At 48.5% G+C, this 20052-nt stretch overlaps 1 long non-coding RNA gene across 1 annotated transcript in view; it reads right to left on the bottom strand.

The window, feature by feature from the left end:
• LOC140384939 (uncharacterized) overlaps window positions 1-20052 on the bottom strand; it is a 43793-nt gene that overhangs the window by 23526 nt on the left and 215 nt on the right. The window lies entirely within an intron of this gene.

Raw genomic sequence — 20052 nt, forward strand, 5'->3', positions numbered from 1 at the left:
GGGATGGGAAAATCTGGAGCGCTGTTAACGGCACTCTGAATGACCCCGTCCCGCCCACAACGATTCCCACTGGTGCCCGGTCCCCAAAACCCCCGCCAGATTTTTTACCTCCACCAAATTAAGTGTCCCCGTGCACCATGATTCCTGTTGGTGATGGGACCAGAGGATTCCACACACTGGCAGTTTTGCCTGGATCCCAGGTTCGATTTCTGGCTGGGTCACTGTCTGTGTGGAGTCTGCATGTTCTCCCCATGTCTGCGTGGGTTTCCTCCGGGTGCTCCGGTTTCCTCCCACTCGTCCCGAAAGATGTGCTGTTCGGTAATTTGGATATTTTGAATTCTCCCTCCGTGCACCCGAACAGGTGCTGGTACATGGCGGTAAGGAGCTTTTAACAGTAACTTCAATGCAATGTAAGCCTACTTGTGTCCGCACGGAGAACGGAGTCTGCATGTTCTCCCCGTGTCTGCGTGGGTTTCCTCCGGGTGCTCCGGTTTCCTCCCACAGTCCAAAGATGTGCAGGTTAGGTGGATTGGCCTTGCTAAATTGCCCTTAGTGTCCAAAATTGCCCTTAGTGTTGGTTGAGTGGGATTACTGGGTTATGGGGATCGGGTGGTGTGGGCTTGGGTAGGGTGTTCTTTTCAAGAGCCGGTGCAGACTCGATGGGCCGAATGGCCTCCTTCTGCACTGTAAATTCTATGATATTCTATGAAAATGTATCGGGGCATATTTTTGAGGATTTGCAGTTGCAACTGTGTTTGAATAATGAGGAACTCTAGCTAGCCTCGATCGACTAAGATGAAACAAACATATGCAGGTCTTGTAGTGGAGAGTTCCTAGAATATCAAATATTGTTTCATTGGTGAATGGTTGCAAATCCAGCAGGAACGAGGGGTCATTATCTTGGGACAAGGGGCAGCAAATTTAAAACAACATTGAGGAGAAACTACTTCTCCGAAAGGGCTGTGAATCTATGGAATTCGCTACCTCAGAATGCGGTGGATGCTGAGACAGTGAGTAAAGCTAAGGAGTAGTTAGACAGATTTTTAATTGGTAATGGGTTGAAGGGTTATAGAGAACGGGCAAGGCGGTCGAGTTAAGGCCAAGATGAGATAAGCCATGATCGAATGGCGGAGCAGACTCGATGGGCCAAATGGCCTCATTCTGCTCCCACATCTTATGAACTTATAAACTGCAGCAATCGCTGACATTCTAAAAAAGCAGCACAAGTGAGTAGACGATCCATCAATGTTTGTGAGATAAGCTAATTAGGTTTCTATTGAAAACCAATTGAAAAGAAAACAGGAAAGATAACGTTGTTGGGAATGAACAAATTTCAGTAAGATGGAAAGAGACAGAGCAAATTAATCAGTGTAGTTTGGCCAGACACTTCTGTACAGAGTATCCACTGTACGTCCAACTCAAGGTAAAGCAGATGGAGAGGAGTTGCCTGGGGTAAGTGCTTGATCCCTTACAAATGTACTGTCACCAGCAAGTAGACATTGTGACAAAAATGGCAAATCCGTGTATAATAGGAATACAGCGTGTGTTTTTAAAATAGGAAACACTGTACCATTCAATTTCTAAACATATTTGGATATGATGTTCAGAAATTAAAAGGAGAAGAGATTGCATTCACTGATAAGCTACCCGAAAATATATTTTGTTGTAAAAAAGTGAAATGTCTGTCTACCTGTTTGGTGGCATATTCCTCTGATGTCCTTGGGCCAATTTCAACTAAATTTGGTGCGATGATAGCTTAGACCAAGGGAAAGGAGGTGTGGGGGGGGGGGGGGGGGGGTGCATATCATGGAGCAGTTGACAACTAACGATCACAATAAACTGCCAGAAAGGATACAACAGATTTATGTCACACACCTATGACTTTTCACATTTCCTTTGTTTTTCTTTCTCAGATTTTATTTGTTTCATGTAAGTTACGTTCTCAGACGCTACATATTACTTGGTAATCGAGAGTGACCAGGCAGCACGCAGAGCCAGGGAAGATGAAGAGGCGAGTTTGTACCAAAACATACCAGGGCCAAGAAGTGTCCCTTCCTTAACAGCAACATTGTATTGCATGCATTCATTTCAATTAACAGTTTGAGCATAAGGATTCTCCCATTTGATAAACACTGTACATTGACCCCCTTTGCAAGAATACTGAACACATGTTGGTCTGATTTAGTTGTGTCTCCAAAACTCATCGGGGAAATATTAATTTCGGCTTTATTTTTATCTTTCGCATTTTTTTAAATAAGCTGTACTAATTTAAAAAAGAGACTAATATTGGCCATTCGTCAGCCGAGGCCAGCTGTCTCCCCAGAGGGAAGTAAATGCAGTAGACGAGTCGCTCTGGTTTGGCCTTTGGCGAAAGAAGCATCTCAATTGACCAAATTTTGGCACATCACCAAGGTACATGAGGGCAAGAACGAAGGATGAGTCCAGATTTAAATGTCATTTAAAGCAATGTTATCTGCAAATGTATTGATTACATACAAGCCGAATGGCAGGTTTGTTTTCAATGGAAGACCAGAGAGATACTGGCCCAGAATATGCTAGCATGAGGCCTCTCTTGACATTCCCCATTAGATTGCTTCCCTCGCCCTTCAGATCAGAAGTAGAATTCCCAGCTAGTAACTGGGAGTGTGATGATAATAACACATCAAAAACCTTGGTGCATGATGGGACAAACAGCGATTGAAAGATGAAGAAAGAAACATGGGAATGACAAAGAATAGAGTAAACTGATTTAAAGGCAATCGGGTACTCTCTTCTCTTGTTCTGCCTCCTTTCACTCCTGAGCTATTCTGTCCTCTCAATTATCTACCCAAACCTTAAGTACTCCGCGACCTTCCTCCTCTCTTGAACTGATGCTTGGCTCATTCTTCCCTCTGTCCCTCTCTTGGCATCCTACCAAAGGCGTCATCAAGACATTCGGCACTGGCTCATTATTAGCAACAACCCAAATTTCCTCATCCTACTCTCTCGTCAAACTTCCTGTCGGGGGTTAATCTTGCCGCTCTCCCTCCTGCCCAACCTATCTCTCCCACTGTTGACCCTGTGGACTCTGCCAGTAGATCAGCTGTCACTGCCTCTCCACAATCTCCCTCTAGAAAGCTCGCTCCTTTGTGAGCAAGGCCTTTGCACTCTCTGCACTTATTGGATATAATTGCATTTTCATCATGGCCTTAATGGAAGCTTGGTTGAGGGGTGTTGCCACTTTTGCTCTAATAAAGCCTCACCACAGCTCCCTCTCCCGCCACGTCAGTGAAGCAGTGATCACCAGATAGCACCTTGGCCCTGACCCCTTTCTCTGTCTCCTCCTTTAAGCATCTCACCTTGTTCCATCTCTTGCCTCAGACTATAATTGATCATTCTCTATCACCCTCCCCAGTTCATTACAAAGCCGATAAAAATGTTCTCACTAAAATATCTCAATTTCTTTTCCTCCCTCAGCCTCTGCTCCAAAAAACCTAGTGTTTTCAACCTTCATCTCAGTTCCTGGTGCTCTGGGTTGATCATCCCGCTATCCTCCTGAAATCTCCCCCTCTATATAAACTTATATTTAAAGGCTTGATCTTGATCTTTCTACTCCCACCGTAACAATAAGGGACAAGAGCATCTCTCATCACTTCCTTGTATCAAACTCCAGTGAAAGACCCATCCATGCCCCAATTCTATCTCTTTCTGTATTTGCCCCTGCACTTTCAAAATCCCATTGGTCAAGACTTCAGCTCCAAATGGCTTGCCCATGGGACAGCTTTTCCCTGCCTCATTGGTCAATCTTTAAGTGCCCTGATTGGTCAATCAGTTCACTTCTCTGCTTGGCTATTGAAGACTTCCTTTTCACTATTCTCGCAATAGAGGATTTACTTCGAACGCGCGCTTCAGTGAATGATGGGCATCACGGTAGCACAGGGGTTAGCACTGCGGCTTCACAGCACCAGGGTCCCAGGTTCGATTCCCCGCTGGGTCACTGTCTGTGCGGAGTCTGCACGTTCTCGCCGTGTCTGCGTGGGTTTCCTCCAGTTGCTCCGGTTTCTTCCCACAGTCCAGAGGCGTGCAGGTTAGGTGGATTGGCCATGCTAAATTGCCCAAAAAAGGTTAGGAGGGATTATTGGGTTACAGCGATAGGGTGGAAGTGAGGGCTTAAGTGGGTCGGTGCAGACACGATGGGCCGAATGGCCTCCTTCTGCACTGTATGTTCTAAGTACTCCATGTACTCTTGGGATAAGCAATGGGGGTCCATTACAAGAGCCCATGATTATCGGCTCCATGGCCACATTAGAGCCATCCAAACTATTGTGGATGCCTGCTTAACACCTCCTTCCCAATAAATAACCCCCCCCCCCCCCAATCAATAACCCCTTTCCGATAGCATCTCCTCCCTCTCCCCTCCCATCGCCCGCTCAACAACTCTACATCCAACCACCCTCCCAACCCCAATCTCACTCTGGGGTGGCATCACTTCTCAAGCATTGAAATGGGGTCACAGTGAGAAAATGTTCAGGGAAGCCATGTAGTAAACAGTGTGGCATAGGTTAAAACACAATGTGAAGCACTCTTGTGAAGGAAGATTTAATTGGATTTGTTCTCACGGATGTATGTATGGGGTGAAAGATTGCGCTGGCCTGTAGTTCTAATCACATAGATTATACTCGCAACAAAAATAACATCTCTCGCATTGAACTGTGAAAGTGCTTTTCCTTCTGTGTATCTGACTTGGACTGATTTAATGTTAGTTTTTTTCCAGAAGCAATAAACAGTTGAAACATTGTGATGCTCCCCCACTGTGCTTCTGTCACATTGAATACAAAACGTGAAACATTTAGTCAGGAAACAAAATGCTAAAAAAAAAGGAAAATTCTGACCTTGTATTGTTTGCTGGTGTAGGAGATCACACTGCCTCAAATCCTCAAAGGTTAATAATGGATGGATGATGTTTTAAGAGCTGCAGCGAATGAAACAGCTATGCAAAATCCTCTGGGAAATATCCTTTGGTGTAAACTTGGTCTGAAATAGATATCTGAAATGTCCACAGCGAGAAGAGCTTTGGCTGTATTGTGAATAAGGGCTGATAGGCCCAATTCTCACTGGGCTAAATTGCTGGCTTTGAAAGCAGGCCAGCAGCACGGCTCAATTCCCGTAACAGCCTCCCCGAACAGGCGCTGGAATGTGGCGACTAGGGGCTTTTCACAGTAACTTCATTGAAGCCTACTTGTGACAATAAGCGATTTTCATTTCATTTCATTTCATTTCATCCTTTCTCCCCAATTAACAGACTTGTCCAATGCTGACATTGCCATTGTCTAAACCCACAATGAACATCTGAAATTTCCTTGGAGACCATTGGAAATAAATGACCATTCCTTCACCTTCCGATGAGATAATGTACCTGAGGTACAATTGAGCTGAAAAAACATTACTCTTGCTGTTCAGCCTGCACAACCTTCGCCTGAACCACTTGATGGTCGGGACTCAGTTTCTTCCTGAATTCACGAGTCATTCTTGCATTTCGAGCTCTGGTAGACAGCTCACCATTTTGGGAGGCTGCGACGTCTGTAGCGGGGAGCCACACAGTGATGGGCATGCAGCATTCCCAGAAAAGAGAAAGGCCGGGATATGGCACAGTGAGGGGTGGGATCACGGGTGTGGAACGAAGGCAAGATTAAAGGGGTTGAGACCTTGGAAGAAGACACGTGGAAAATAATCGAGCTGACGTTGTTAGCTTTAAGCTATCAACACTGAATTATCAACACTATGAGGCTTACCTCCTTGCCATTTCCTGTCCTGACTGCTCATATTAAATGGGTGGGTTGACATCAAGTTGGTACCTTGTTGATGTGAATTGACATGGCATCACGGTTCCAACATTGGACCCCGATTTGCATGCAGTAGTGTGGACCCTGCCTGGTTTAGGGGGAACACTGACTACCTAAATCAATACTTTCCTGAGAATTCCAGCAGGTTGTGCTAGCTATGTGGCGAGACTAAATAGACTCGGAATGTTTTCATTCGAAAGACGGAGGTTGAGGGGTGATCTGATAGAGGTCTATAAGATTGTGAGGAGCATGGATAGAGTGGATGGGCACGCACTCTTTCCCAGGGTGGAGGGGTCAGTCACCAGGGGGCAGAGGTTTAAGGTCCGTGGGACAAAGTTTAGAGGAGATGTGCGAGGCAGGTTTTTTACACAGAGGGTGGTGAGTGCCTGGAACGCGTTGCCAGGGGAGGTTGTGGAAGCAGATACATTAACGGCGTTCAAAAGACATCTTGACAAACACATGGATAGGACGGGTATAGAGGGGTACAGCACAAGGAAGTGCTGAGGGTTTTGGCCAAGGTTGGTATCATGTCCGGTACAGGCTTGGAGGGTCGAAGGGCCTGTTCCTGTGCTGTATTGTTCTTTGTTTGTTGTACAGGTGGCCATTAAGCTGAAAGAAGGCAGGACAAGCTGGCTGTTAAAAAGGCTATGGAGAAATCAAATTAGGGACCTTTATTTTCCGAATATCCAAAAAAGGAATGCTTTGCCATTTATCTTTTCATTGGCAGCGGAGACTTTGTCACTGCTGAAACTGTTCCCTTAATCCCAATAGAAATAACATGTGTCAGGCATCACATGGTGTACTCATGATGAAATACCATTGGCCATGGGAGGTGGGATAATATCAAATGACATCGATACACTTCAATGGTGCCACATTGCAAACATATATATTCAAAGTCTACCAGCTTAGTTCAACAATGATGAACACGTAGTTCCATCAGAGAGTGATAACATAAGTAATAATAAGCCTGTTGCACTTGACATGTGGCACTTGAGAAATTAACTACCGTGAAACACCGCATGACCATAAGGATCTCATTCCTGTAAGTGTTTAGATATGGTTGTAGTGTTCAACAATTAAAAGCTGTAGAGATAAGCGAAATAGAATTTGTTTTAAATTAAAATGATCGTCGGTGACCTGGTGACTAATAATAGATCGTATGAGGGTCTATTCCAGCCGGCTGAGTTCAAAAAGCAGGCTCGATTGTCATTGAAACTGGTGAGTGAGTTCAGTTCCCAGCTGGGCCACAAGATGGACTATTGCGCAGCAGCAGAGGCCTGTAATTGTCAGAGAAGAAGTTCACCTTGCTGGTTTTCACTGGTAGAGGTCCTTACTTTGCAAAACCAGTCTCAGAAGTTGCATTGGTGTTGGAACATCTGTCCTGTGTGAGTACCCAACGTGTAATATCATTTTAGTGCAAAAGTCAGGAAATTCTTTTCCACACAGAGTCCATTGAACACTGTTTTAGATGCTTGTAATGTGAAGTGAGTAATCAATGTCGTCGAGTTCCCCCATTCTATCCCCACATTTTAACATTGCTGATTTTCCTTTAGAATTCCCTTCCCAATATTTATAGGTTGTTAAAATTGTCTCCCAATACACCTCCTTTCTCAGCGACAAAAAGTCAAAGTTTGCTCATTTCTCAGGATAACATCTTGATACTATTTGGCGCTGCGTCGAGCACTCAAATATCTCCCTTTTTTCTTGGTGATCAAGACTGGATGCGGTCCTGGGGAGATGGTGGCAGAGCGGCCTTATCATTAGACTAGTAATGCTGAGGCTATGGCAAATGATCTGGTGACATGGGTTCAAATCCCACCATGGCAGCTGGTGGGATTTCAATTAATTAATCAATAACTAGGAATGAAAGCTAACCTCAGTAAAGGCGACCATGGGACTATCATGGATTGTCATAAACACCGATTTGGCTCACTGATGACTTTTACTGAAAGAAATCTGCCATCCTTTCTTGGTCTGGCCTACGTGTGACTCCAGACGCACAGCAATGCGGCTGACTCTTAACTGGCCGAGAATGCTGCTCAGTTTAAGGGCAACTGGGGGATGGGCAAAAACATTTTCCTTGTAGGTGGCACCCACATCCTAACTGGGCTCACTTCAATAGCCAGAGGAGATTGAAGGGAAATATTTTCTAGGCTCCAGTTACTGTGGTGTTCTTTTGTGTTTTTTATACACAGGATGGATGTCGTAGCGTTCACAAAGACCACACAAGCTAAGTTCAGTATCACAGCTAACATTTATTACACTACTTAATAAACAAAGAACAAAGAAATGTACAGCACAGGAACAGGCCCTTCGGCCCTCCAAGCCCACCTACTCCTATAGCAAGCAATAATCTATTAAACTACAATCTACACGATACTAATAGTTGTCTTGTGCACTCTGTCTTAAACTGTACTCTCCTCTTTCCTACACTCTCCACTCTCCCAAAGAACAATACCGCACAGGGACAGGCCCTTCGGCCCTCCAAGCCCGCACCGACCACGATACCAACCTTTGCCAAAACCCTCATCACTTCCCTGCGCCATATCCCTCTATACCCATCCTACCCATGTGTTTGGAAAGATGCCTTTTGAACGTCGCTAATGTATCTGCTTCCACAGCCTCCCTTGGCAACGCATTCCAGGCCCTCACCATCCTCTGCGTAAAAACACCTGCCTCGCACATCTCCTCTAAACTTTGCCCACGGACCTTAAACCTCTGCCCCCTGGTGACTGACCCCTCCACCCTGGGAAAGAGTGCGTGCCCATCCACTCTATCCATGCCCCTCACAATCTTATAGACCTCTATCAGATCACCCCTCAACCCCCGTCTTTCGAATGAAAACATTCCGAGTCTATTTAGTCTCGCCACATAGCTAGCACAACCTGCTGGAATTCTCAGGAAAGTACCGAGCAGGCATTAATAAGAGACAAAATGTGAATCAGTTGCAGCAGGGCTAGTTGCCATGGCTCCACGGTCAACCATTGATTTTTTTTGTTCCTATAAGTCCAAATAATGTGTTCATTATTATCAGCTAAAAGAACATGCTATATATTGTTGTATCATCTGTAAATAGCTACTTGGCTCGGAACTAACGTTGTTCTGCGTAAGTATTCCAGGGGACTACATTTCTCAACTGCACGAGTGTGGCAAAATGAAACATAAAGGGCAAGCTCTTCCGGCCCTTCACGTCGGCTGGATCCTGTGCTGCTGCCAACGGCACAACCCCGCCATGGGTTTCCCGGCTGAATGGGGTGGAGTCAATGGGAAATCCCATTGATAGGGGCGGGATCAGAAGGCTCCACCGCCGGGCAACGGCGTGCTGCCTCCCCCTGCCAGAACACGCCACGGGGATGCCAGAGAATCCCGCCGAGGAGTTTCTGATCTTTACAAAGTTAAACTGTAAGTTTTGACAACATCTGGGAAGCAAAAGGCAACAATAACACCTATCAGCACACATGGCTTCAAAGAGAAATTTACAAATCGCAATTCTCCGTAAGCTCGACAGCCTCAATGTGGTCCGGAACGCACGTACAGTAAACACCGTTCGCATATCATTAGCGGACCCGACCCGGTATTCTCCGGGGCCTCCGCGATTCTCCGCCTCCGATGGGCCGAGTTCCCGACCTCGTGGTTCACTTGTGCTTTTAATAATCAGGAAACTGCCTTCAGCGCCTCCCAGACCATTGCAGCCAAGACTTCCCCTGTGTCATTAACTTCCAGATAGTTCTGGATACATTTCCTCAGTCGCCCACACACCTCCTCATCCGCTAAAAGTCCAACGTCCAGTCTCCAGTGCAGGCGTTGGCCAGCCTCCTTGCTCACCTGTAGGTCAACTCAGTGCGGGGCCTGATCCGAGATCGTGATCGCTGAATATTCAGTGTCCACTACCCCCGTCTGTAAAGCCATATTCAGGATAATAAAAGTTAATCCGGGAGTACACTTTATGCACATCCGAGTAGAAGAAACCCTTCACTCTCAGCCGCCCAAATCTCCATGGGTCCACCTCCCCCCCCATCTGCTCCATAAACCACTTTAGCTCCTTTGCCATTGCTGCCACCCTGCTTGTCCTTGAGCTCGACCGGTCTAGCCCTGGGTCAATGACTGTGTTAAAGTCCCCCCCATGACCAACTATGCGAATCCAGGTCCAGGATCTTCCCCAACATCCTCTTTATGAACTCCACATCATCCCAGTTTGGCGCGTACACATTCACGAGCACCACCGGCAGCCCCTCCAGCTTCCCACTAACCATAATGTAATGGCCTCCCACATCCGTAACTATTCTTCCCGCCTCGAATGACATTCGCTTGTCAATCAGGATCGCGGTCCCTCTAGTCTTAGAGTCCAGCCCCGAGTGGAAAACCTGCCCGACCCGTCCCTTCCTTAATCTAATCTGGTCAGTTACTCTAAGGTGCGTCTCCTGTAACATTTCCACGTCCGCCTTCAGTCCCCTCAAATGCGCGAACACGCGTGCTCTCTTAACCGGCCCATTTAGCCCTCTTACATTCCATGTGATCAGCCTGGTTGGGGGGCTTCTCGCCCCCTCCCCCCCTCCACCGATCAGCCATCACCTTTCTTGGCCCAGTCTCCAGCCCGCGCCCCACGCATCCGCAGGCCCGCCCCCAGGCAGCCTCCGCCCCCGACCTCCTTTTTGTCCCACAGCAAAAGTCCCTTCCTCGTCAGCAGAACATTTCCCCCTGTCTCCCCCCAGTAACAGCGCTATGCAAACCACCCCCTTCAACAAGCTTAACATCTGCTCACCCCCCACTGCGCTTCTGTGAGCTAGCTCGCCCAGCTAGCTTGGTGGCCCCTGCCCATGGCGCCAGACACTATTTTCCCACCTATTGTTCCCCCCCCCCCCCCCCTCGCTCGGACACACATATGCAAAAGAAAAACAATCCCGACCCAATTGCCCGAAAGAAACACAAAGAAATCAAAAAGAAGATCCAACGTCTAACATTCACACCTCCATCCCCCATCAGTGCAAATGCAAACTTTAACTCACACAGCTCTGCAGCAGGCCCCAAATCAATAAAGAAGGCATTGCAGATAACGACCAAACACAAAAAATCTGTTTAACATGAGCGCTGCAGCAAAGTTCAAAGACCCCAGAGGCAGGGCTTTTAAGGCTACAGGCAAAGTTTGGCTTGTTAACTACATGGTAGGGGTGTGAGACTTCAGTTGGGTGGTGGATTGGAGAATCAAGCCGTGTTCTCCTCGGAAGGGAAGGCTGAGGAGGAGAATTGATGGAGCTGTTCAAAATCATGAAGGGTCTGGACAGCATAGATAGGGCGAAGGGTCAAGAACCAGAGAATTTAAGGAGAGTGGCAAAAGAACCAAAGACGACATGGGGAGACACATTTTTGCTCAGTAAGTTGTTAGGACCGAGGATTCACTGCCAGAGATTGCAGTGGAAGGAAATTCAATCATCGCTTCAAAAAGCGAATTGGATGAACAACTGAAGCGAACAAACTTGCAGCACGCCGGGGAATGGGAAGGGTAGTGGCACTAGCTAGGCTGCTCTTCAAGAGAGACTCTGTGAACATGTTGTGTGAAATAGCCTCCTTCTGTCCTGTAACCATTCTCTGATTCAACAATTTTACTTCAATGTCCAGGATGGCCTCACACTATTCTTACGTAAGACAACTGAAGCTCTGGGCTTTGAAAATCCTCATTAGCGCAAACTGATTCCAGCCTTAAATTAGGCTGACTAAACTGGCAGGCGAAAGCTCCGAGAGAATTTAAATGCCTTCAATTCAGTGAGGCCATTTCAAATGGAGATTTCTGCTGTTCAAGCTTGGGTGAGTATTCTAAGACTTTCCCCAGGGCCAGGTTTTACCCAGTCATCGAAGCTAACAAAACAATATCTCGAGATGTCCTCAGACAATACTTCAGTTACCAAGGCCAGTGTGTGATGAATGCAGATCCATGTGGAATAGCAATGTCCAGCCTATTCGATCTATTTCATGGTTTTTCCAATTTCAATGATATACGAATAGTCTTTGTGATGACCAAGTGTGAAGGGATGAGCTGGTTCCCCTCTATTCAAATTCCACGGTGGGCTTTAATTTATGTTCCACCAAGATATGCCTTTTGCAAATTAGAATGTATTTGCCCCCATGCAGTCATCTGGACACACGCACACACACACATACACAGGTATCAAAAATGAAGGGAGTTAGAGTCCAATAAAAAAGGATAAAAGAATGTGCGGCTAAGCATCCCTTAATTGTCCTTGAGATACAGATTTTAAATGCTGTGGCTAATTTGGTAGAAGGTGTTGCAACAATTACAAGATCTTGATTCGCTGGTAGGTTTTCGGTCGAGTTGGCTTCCTGAACTGGGTGACACTCTTATTCTGAAGGAGAGGCAGTGACGTAGTGGTATTGCCGCTGGACTAGTAATCTAGAGACCAAGGGTCATGCTCTGGGGACCCTGGTTCAAATCCCACCATGGCAGATGGTGAAATTGTAATTCAATGAAAAGTCTAATGATGACCATGGAACCATTGTCAATTTTCATTAAAAATACATCTGGTCAGTCAGGGAAGGATACCTGTCACCTTTATCTTGTCTGTCCTACATGTGGCTCTAAATCCACAGCAATGTTGTTGCCTCTTAATTGTCCAAAGGGATGGGCACTAAATGCTGGCCCAAACAAGAACGGATAATTAAAGAGAGCGAGCACAGCCCTCAGCCTGTTCCCTTGCTAAAGACGTTCATGGTTCCCCCATCTCACTTGCAATCTCTCTCAAGTAGCTGAGTATCCTTACCTTGAAATACTACACCCATTGTGTATTCCCAAGGGGCTTTGGGTGTGTCTGCCTGTGGCAGCCATTGTTTCAACATTCAGCACTTGGGCATTTTTAATGTCTCTACCTCAGTTACAGGTTTCAGTGGGTGTCTGAATTTAGGAAATGTCTCTCTCTCTTCACATTTCCCTGACTGTGATTTGTTTGTTTCTCACCCACAATTTGAAATGTAGCCTTGTACTTTTAAGCAGTTTGCTCTGCCTTTGTTCAAATTGCAGAATTTTCAGTCATTTGACAGTTGAGAAATAACCTTTCAAAAGGGAATGGGTACAGCCTCCTGGCACCTCCCCCTCACAAATAAAAATGAAATGTGATTCACTCGCATTTCATTGCAAGGTGAAGAGAAACACAAAGACAGCATGTCCACTTCCATTCACTCCCTTAGCGTTGGCCTGGATTATCTCATCAGCTCCATCTTCATCCCTTTCTAGATTCTGGACAGTGTGCCCACAGAATGGTCACATTCAATGTCCCTGCATTGTGGGGGATTTTTAGGCGATATGGCTGAGGAAGCAAATCCCATGGTGACAACCTGAGTTTTGAATTTGCCCACAAAGGACAGAAGGTTGTGGTTGGTAGAGGCTGTGGACTCCTGAGCCGTAGCGAACTTGGTCTTTGTGAGATTGACCATGATTGACCACTGTAATTCCTGGAAGAGGACAACCAGGTTGTTCTAAGTGAGTATCCCAGATGTCACTGTACACTGGGCCATCTAGGTACACTAAGTTGGATAAGCTCTCCACTAACTGGTTCCTCCGCCTTCAAAAGGTGGCGGGGGCATTTCTGAGTCCAAGTGGCATGGCTCAACACTGGCACAACCCATCCAGAGTTACAAAGGTGGAAGTTTCCTTCCATCAAGGTGAACCTGCCAGGATGTCTTGATAAATCTATCTTTGTAAAGTATATCACATTAACTACCCTATCCATGAGGTCTTCCAGCTAGAGAATTGGGTAGGAGTCAGCTCGGGTCATTGCATTAACGTTTCGGGAGTCAATGCAGAGCTTGGTGGCGCCGTCCGGCTTAGACACAAGAACAGCTGGGGAGCCCCAGTGACGGCTGTTGGGCTCTATTAGTTTGTGCTCCAGCATGTAGGTAATATCCCAAACCTGGGCCAGCTTTCCTGGATCTAGACACTAGGGAAGTTGCATGAGGTGAGGGGCCACTCCCACATCGTCATCCCACCAAGCTAAAGTAGTGCAATCTGGCTTATAAGGGGGACAAACATGTTGTGATAATAGGTAGCCTATCATCTGTATATAATATGAGTAGTTCATCATCATCTGCATGTGTATTATAAGTTATATGTTTTGCTGTTGTAGTTCTAGCATCTGGCCAGTAGGTGGGGTGAATATGCAGTCCCGGTACCCGGATGCACCACGTGTTACATCAGAAGATGTTTGCAAGGAGTTGATAGCAGTCGCATTTTAGAGTAGCTTGTAGTATCTTAGTGTAAGTTAGTGTTAGACATTTATTTCCAACTGTATTCATCTTAGACATTTTAGTTATTCGTTAGTGTAGTGTTAGCAATAAATAGCTTTGTTTATTAAACAAAGTCTAATTTATTCACACAGCAATGTCGAGATTCCACATCAGCCCAATCAAAGAACATTATACATGTACCCTCCTTCAATACCCTTTGCCAGCATCATGGCACTTACTGCACACTCTGGTGAAAATATCATTTCCCAGCAGTAGAATTTGCTTGTGGCGGCTACCTCACCAGGGTTGTCTTCAATGGGAACAATGGAATCCTTCCTTCACAGCACAAACTGTTTTGATTTCACTTCCCATGACCATTGCTCAAATCTTAATTCCTCTGCTGCTAATTTAACTGTTTCGCTGTCTTCAATCTCCATCACTAGAAGTTTCGCCACCCGTTTAAAAATTTCCATTTTTCTGGCTCTTCGGTGGCACTCCACCTCTAAGTACCGAGCTCTCCATTTTAATTCTTCCAAGGTCTCGCCAGTTATGTCATCCTGTTTTTTGAAAGCATTAACATCGAATGTGGACATTTTAACAGTTTAGTATTGATGCACGATCAATTGCACAAAGACTAAAGTTGGGTACAACTGTGGCTTTATTACAGTCAGATGCGTGGCCTCCTGCTGCAGCTGGCGAAATGGCAGGGCACTGGAGGTCATGCATATTTGTACAGTTCTCTGTGGGCGGAGCCAGCCGGCAGGAGCTACCGGCGAACCAGTAGTGCAGGTCCTACCTTACATCTCCTATTACAGTGGATCACCACATTCACCCCCTGTTAAAAATGAGTCCGGCGGGGGTGACGTGAAACTATATACAATTAGTGCAATTATGTACAGTGGTAGGGAAAAGAAAAGTCCATGTTGACGGTCCGGAGTCCGTCAAAGGTTCAGCCGGTCCGGTGCTTTGGTGCTTCGTTGGGAGCGGCATAACGGTGGCGCAAAGTTGGTGCTGGCGGTGGTGGAGGTGGCACCGATGGCGGTGGTGGCGGTGCTGATGCTGGCCAGTCATCGGGGAACTCCGGGAGCGTGCAGAAATCCTCTTCGTCCTCTTGTGCGGAAAAGGGAAGGGAGGGGGGTGCTCTGGTGGGGTCACTATAGGCGGCATGGTGGGAGGTGGGGGGGTGTGTGTTGGGGTGGAAACTGACGGAGCCAGGTCCCTGAGTGATACAGTATCTTGGCGGCCGTCGGGGAACTCCACGTAGGCATATTGAGGGTTGGCGTGGAGCAGGTGAACCCTGTCCACCAAGGGATCTGCCTTGTGGAGTCGGACGTGCCTACGGAGAAGGACCGGTCCTGGAGCAGCGAGCCAAGTCGGGAGCGACACCCCGGATGTGGACTTCCTGGGGGAGGTAAAAACACGTTCATGGGGTGTGTTATTAGTGACGGAGCACAATAGTGACCGGATGGAGTGTAGAGCGTCAGGGAGGACTTCCTGCCAGCGAGAGGCTGGGAGGTTCCTGGACCATAGGGCCAGCTGGACGGCCCTCCAAACCGTACCATTCTCCCGTTCTACTTGCACGTTCCCCCGGGGGTTGAAGTTGGTCGTCCTGCTGGAGGCTATACCCCTGCTGAGCAGGAACTGACGCAGCTCATCACTCATGAATGAGGATCCCCTGTCACTGTGGATGTAGGCGGGGAAACTGAACAGAGCGAAGATGGTGCTGAGGGCCTTGATGACGGTCGCAGACGTCATAACGGGGCATGGGATGGCGAAGGGGAATCTGGAGTACTCATCGACCACACTGAGAATGTACATGTTACAGTCAGTGGAGGGGAGGGGCCCTTTGAAATCCACGCTGAGGCGTTCAAAGGGGCGGGAAGCCTTCACCAGGCGCGCACGGTCTGGTCGGTAGAAGTGCGGCTTGCACTCCGCACAGACCTGGCAGTCCCTGGTGACTGTCCTTACTTCCTCGACGGAGTAGGGCAGATTGAGAGCTTTGACCAGATGGTACAATCGAGTGACCCCTGGGTGACAAAGGCTGTTGTGTAGGGCCCGGAGATGGTCCACTTGTGCGCTGGCATATGTACCTCAGGAGAGGGCGTCTGGGGGCTCGTTGAGTTTACCGGGGCGATACAAGATCTCGTAATTATCGGTGGAGAGCTCGATTCTCCACCGCAGGATTTTATAATTTTTGATCTTGCCCCGCTGTGTGTTATTGAACATGAAGGCTACCGACCGTTGATCCGTAAGGAGAGTGAATCTCTTACCGGCCAGGTAATTCCTCCAATGCCGCACAGCTTCAACGATAGCTTGGGCCTCCTTTTCAACGGATGAGTGTCGAATTTCAGAGGCATGAAGGGTGCGGGAAAAGAATGCCACGGGTCTGCCTGCCTGGTTTAGAGTGGCGGCAAGGGCAACGTCTGAAGCGTCGCTTTCTACTTGGAAAGGCAGTGACTCGTCCACTGTGCGCATCCCAGCCTTGGCGATATCTGCTCTGATGCGGGAGAAAGCGTGTTGTGCCTCGGCCGCGAGGGGGAATTGGGTGGACTGGATGAGTGGGCGGGCCTTGTCCGCATAGTTTGGGACCCACTGAGCGTAGTAGGAAAAGAACCCCAGTCAGCGTTTGAGGGCCTTGGGGCAGTGGAGAGGGGAAGATCTATGAGGGGGCGCATGCGGTCGGGGTCGGGCCCGAGAAGTCTGTTTTGGACTATATAGCCGAGAATGGCTAACCGGGTCGTGCTGAACACACACTTCTCTTTGTTGTAGGTCAGGTTGAGAAGAGTGGCAGTGCGGAGGAATTTATCGAGGTTGGCATCGTGGTTCTGCTGGTCATGGCCACAGCTGGTGACATTATCTAAGTACGGGAAGGTGGCCCGCAAACCGTACTGGTCGACCATTCGGTCCATCTCTCTTTGGAAGACCGAGACCCCATTTGTGACACCGAAAGAGACCCTAAGGAAGTGGTAGAGGTGACCGTCCGCCTCGAAGGCAGTGTATGGCCAGTCCGACTTCCGGATGGGGAGCTGGTGGTAAGCGGATTTCAGGTCAATTGTTGAGAAGACCCGCTACTGCGCAATCTGATTGACCATATCAGATATGCGTGGGAGGGGGTACGCGTCGAGCTGCGTGTACCGATTGATGGTCTGACTGTAGTCCACGACCATCCTGTGTTTCTCCCCAGTTTTAACCACTACCACTTGGGCTCTCCAGGGGCTGTTGCTGGCCTCGATAATACCCACCTTAAGCAGCCGCTGGTCTTCGGACCTGATGAAGGGCTTGTCCTGGGTACTGTACCGTCTGCTCCTAGTGGCAACGGGCTTGCAATCCGCAGTTAGATTTGCAAAAAGGGAGGGGGGATCGACCTTTAGGGTCGCGAGGCCGCTAACGGTAAGGGGGGGGTAAGGGCCCGCAGAATTTGAGGGTGAGGCTCTGGAGGTTCCACTGGAAGTCCAGGCCCAACAGGAATGCAGCGCAGAGATTAGGAGGGACATAGAGGCGGAAGTTACTACATTCTACGCCCTGGACCGTGAGGGTGACTGTACAAAAGCCTCGGATCGGGACGGAGTGGGATCCGGATGCTAGGGAAATCCTTTGATTGGCAGGGTGGACCGCGAGGGAGCAGCGCCTTACAGTATCTGGGTGAACGAAGCTTTCGGTGCTCCCAGAGTCCAGCAGGCACGAGGTCGCGTGGGCGTTGATTTTAACCGTCGTCGACGCGGTGGCCAGGTTGTGCGGGCGAGATTGGTCCAGCGTCATCGAAGTGAGCTGCGGGTAGCCATTGGATGCTTCGGGTGGCGAGCGTGTGCGGTTCCGATGTCGGGATGTCCGGGGACCCTGTGGGGAACAAGATGGCGGAGCCCATGGTGCACACATTGCGGGGTCGGGACAAGGTGGCGGAGACCATGGTGCGCACATTGCGGGGTCGGGACAAGATGGCGGCACCCATGGTGTGCACATTGCGGGGTCGGGACAAGATGGTGGCCCCCATGGGGCGCACGTGGCCGAAGGGGGACAAGATGGTGACGCCCATTGGTCGCACATGGACCCGGGAGGAGAAGATGGCAGCTCCCATTGTGCGTCTGGCGTGGGGGAGATGGCGATAGCGGGCCCGATCGCAACGACGACGCGGGCCTGGCACACAGCCGCAAAGTGGCCCTTTTTACTGCAGGCTTTACAAACTGCAGTGCGGGCCGGGCAGTGTTGTCTGGGGTGCTTCTGCTGACCGCAGAAGTAGCAGCGGGGATCCCCGGGGTGCGCAGATTGGCGTGCGGCGCAGGCGTATTGCGAAGGCAGGGCCCCGGCTGAGGAGGTCGTCGGCGGGGTCCAGGAGGGGTAGGAAGGGGTAGAAGGGTGGGCAGTACGGCGGGAGAGGTACGATTGTACCTTACGGGATGCGACCGTCATGGAGAGCGCCAAGGTTTTCGTCTCCGCCAGTTCGAGCGTGGCCCCTTCCAGTAATCATTCTCGGATGCGGTCCGACGCAATCCCCGTCACGAAGGCATCGCGCATGAGGAGATTCGCATGTTCGGCGGCCGTGACGGCCTGACAGTCACAGTCCCGGACGAGTGGAATTAGGGCCCGCCAGAAGTCTTCGGTGGACTCACCAGGTAGTTGCGAGCAGGTGACAAGTACGTGCCTGGCGAAGAGCGTATTCGCCTTCTGCGTGTAATGTTCTTTGAGGGGTACCATTGCTTTTGTGTAAGTCGTGGCGTCTTGGATCAACAGGAACACGCTGGAGCTCAGTCTGGAGTCCAGGACGTTTATCATCTGAGTCTCCGTTGGTGCGGGGTCCGACGCATTGATGTAAGCCTCGAAACATGCTAGCCAGTGAGTAAAGTCTTTCCTGGCGTCGGGCGAGTGCGGATCCAGCTGCAAGCGATCGGGCTTAATTCGGATATCCATTCTGTGGAAAATCTGACTGTAATAAATTGATGCAAGATCAGTTGCACAAAGACTAAAGTTGGGTACAACTGTGGCTTTATTACAGTCAGATGCGTGGCCTCCTGCTGCAGCTGGCGAAATGGCAGGGCAATGGAGGTCATGCATATTTATACAGTTCTCCCTGGGCAGAGCCAGCCGGCAGGAGCTACCGGCGAACCTGTAGTGCAGGTCCTACCTTACATCTCCTATTATAGTGGTTCACCACAAGTATTACAAAATTATGGTGCCGAGGTGGAGATGGTTGACAGCTTCAAATTCCTAGGTGTGCACATCATCAACAATCTGTCCTGGTCCACCCACATCGACGCTACAATCAAGAAAGCACAACAGCGCCTATACTTTCTCAGAAAACTAAGGAAATTCACATGTCCACGTTGACTCTTACCAACTTTTACAGATACACCATATGAAATCATCCTATCTGGCTGCGTCACAGCCTGGTATGGCAACTGCTCAGCTCAAGACTGGAAGAAACTACAGAGCGTTGTCACCACCAACCAGTCCATCACACAAACCTGCCTCCCTTACATTGACTCTGTCTACACCTCCCGCCGCCTTGGGAAAGCGGGCAGCATAATCAAAGACCCCACACCTGGGTTATTCTCTCTTCCGACCTCTTCCATCGGGCAGGGGAGACAAAAGTCTGGGAACACGCACTAACAGTTTGAAAAACAACTTCTTCCCCGCTGTTACCAGACTCCTGGTTGACGTTTTATGGACTTAACCGATCATTTCACACATCTTCTGTTCTGGGTAGTACTGCACTCCTGTATGCTTTACCCGATGCCTGTGTCTATGTATTTACATTGTGTATTTATGTTTGTCCTATGTTTTTTTTTCATGTATGGGATGATCTGTCTGGACTCTATGCAGAACAATACTTTTCACTGTACCTCAGTACATGTGGCAATAAATCAAATCCAACATACCCCACTGAAACCTTGATGCGATTTGTAAACTACTTTTGAAGGTCAGTTTACTTTCCACACCCGAATTCTTTCACCAGTCTGTGGGAAAAATTCCGGACATGGTCCCTCAATTTTGGTAGCAC

This window comes from Scyliorhinus torazame, chromosome 10, assembly GCF_047496885.1.
Source record: "Scyliorhinus torazame isolate Kashiwa2021f chromosome 10, sScyTor2.1, whole genome shotgun sequence".
In the NCBI taxonomy this organism is placed as follows: Eukaryota; Metazoa; Chordata; class Chondrichthyes; order Carcharhiniformes; family Scyliorhinidae; genus Scyliorhinus; species Scyliorhinus torazame.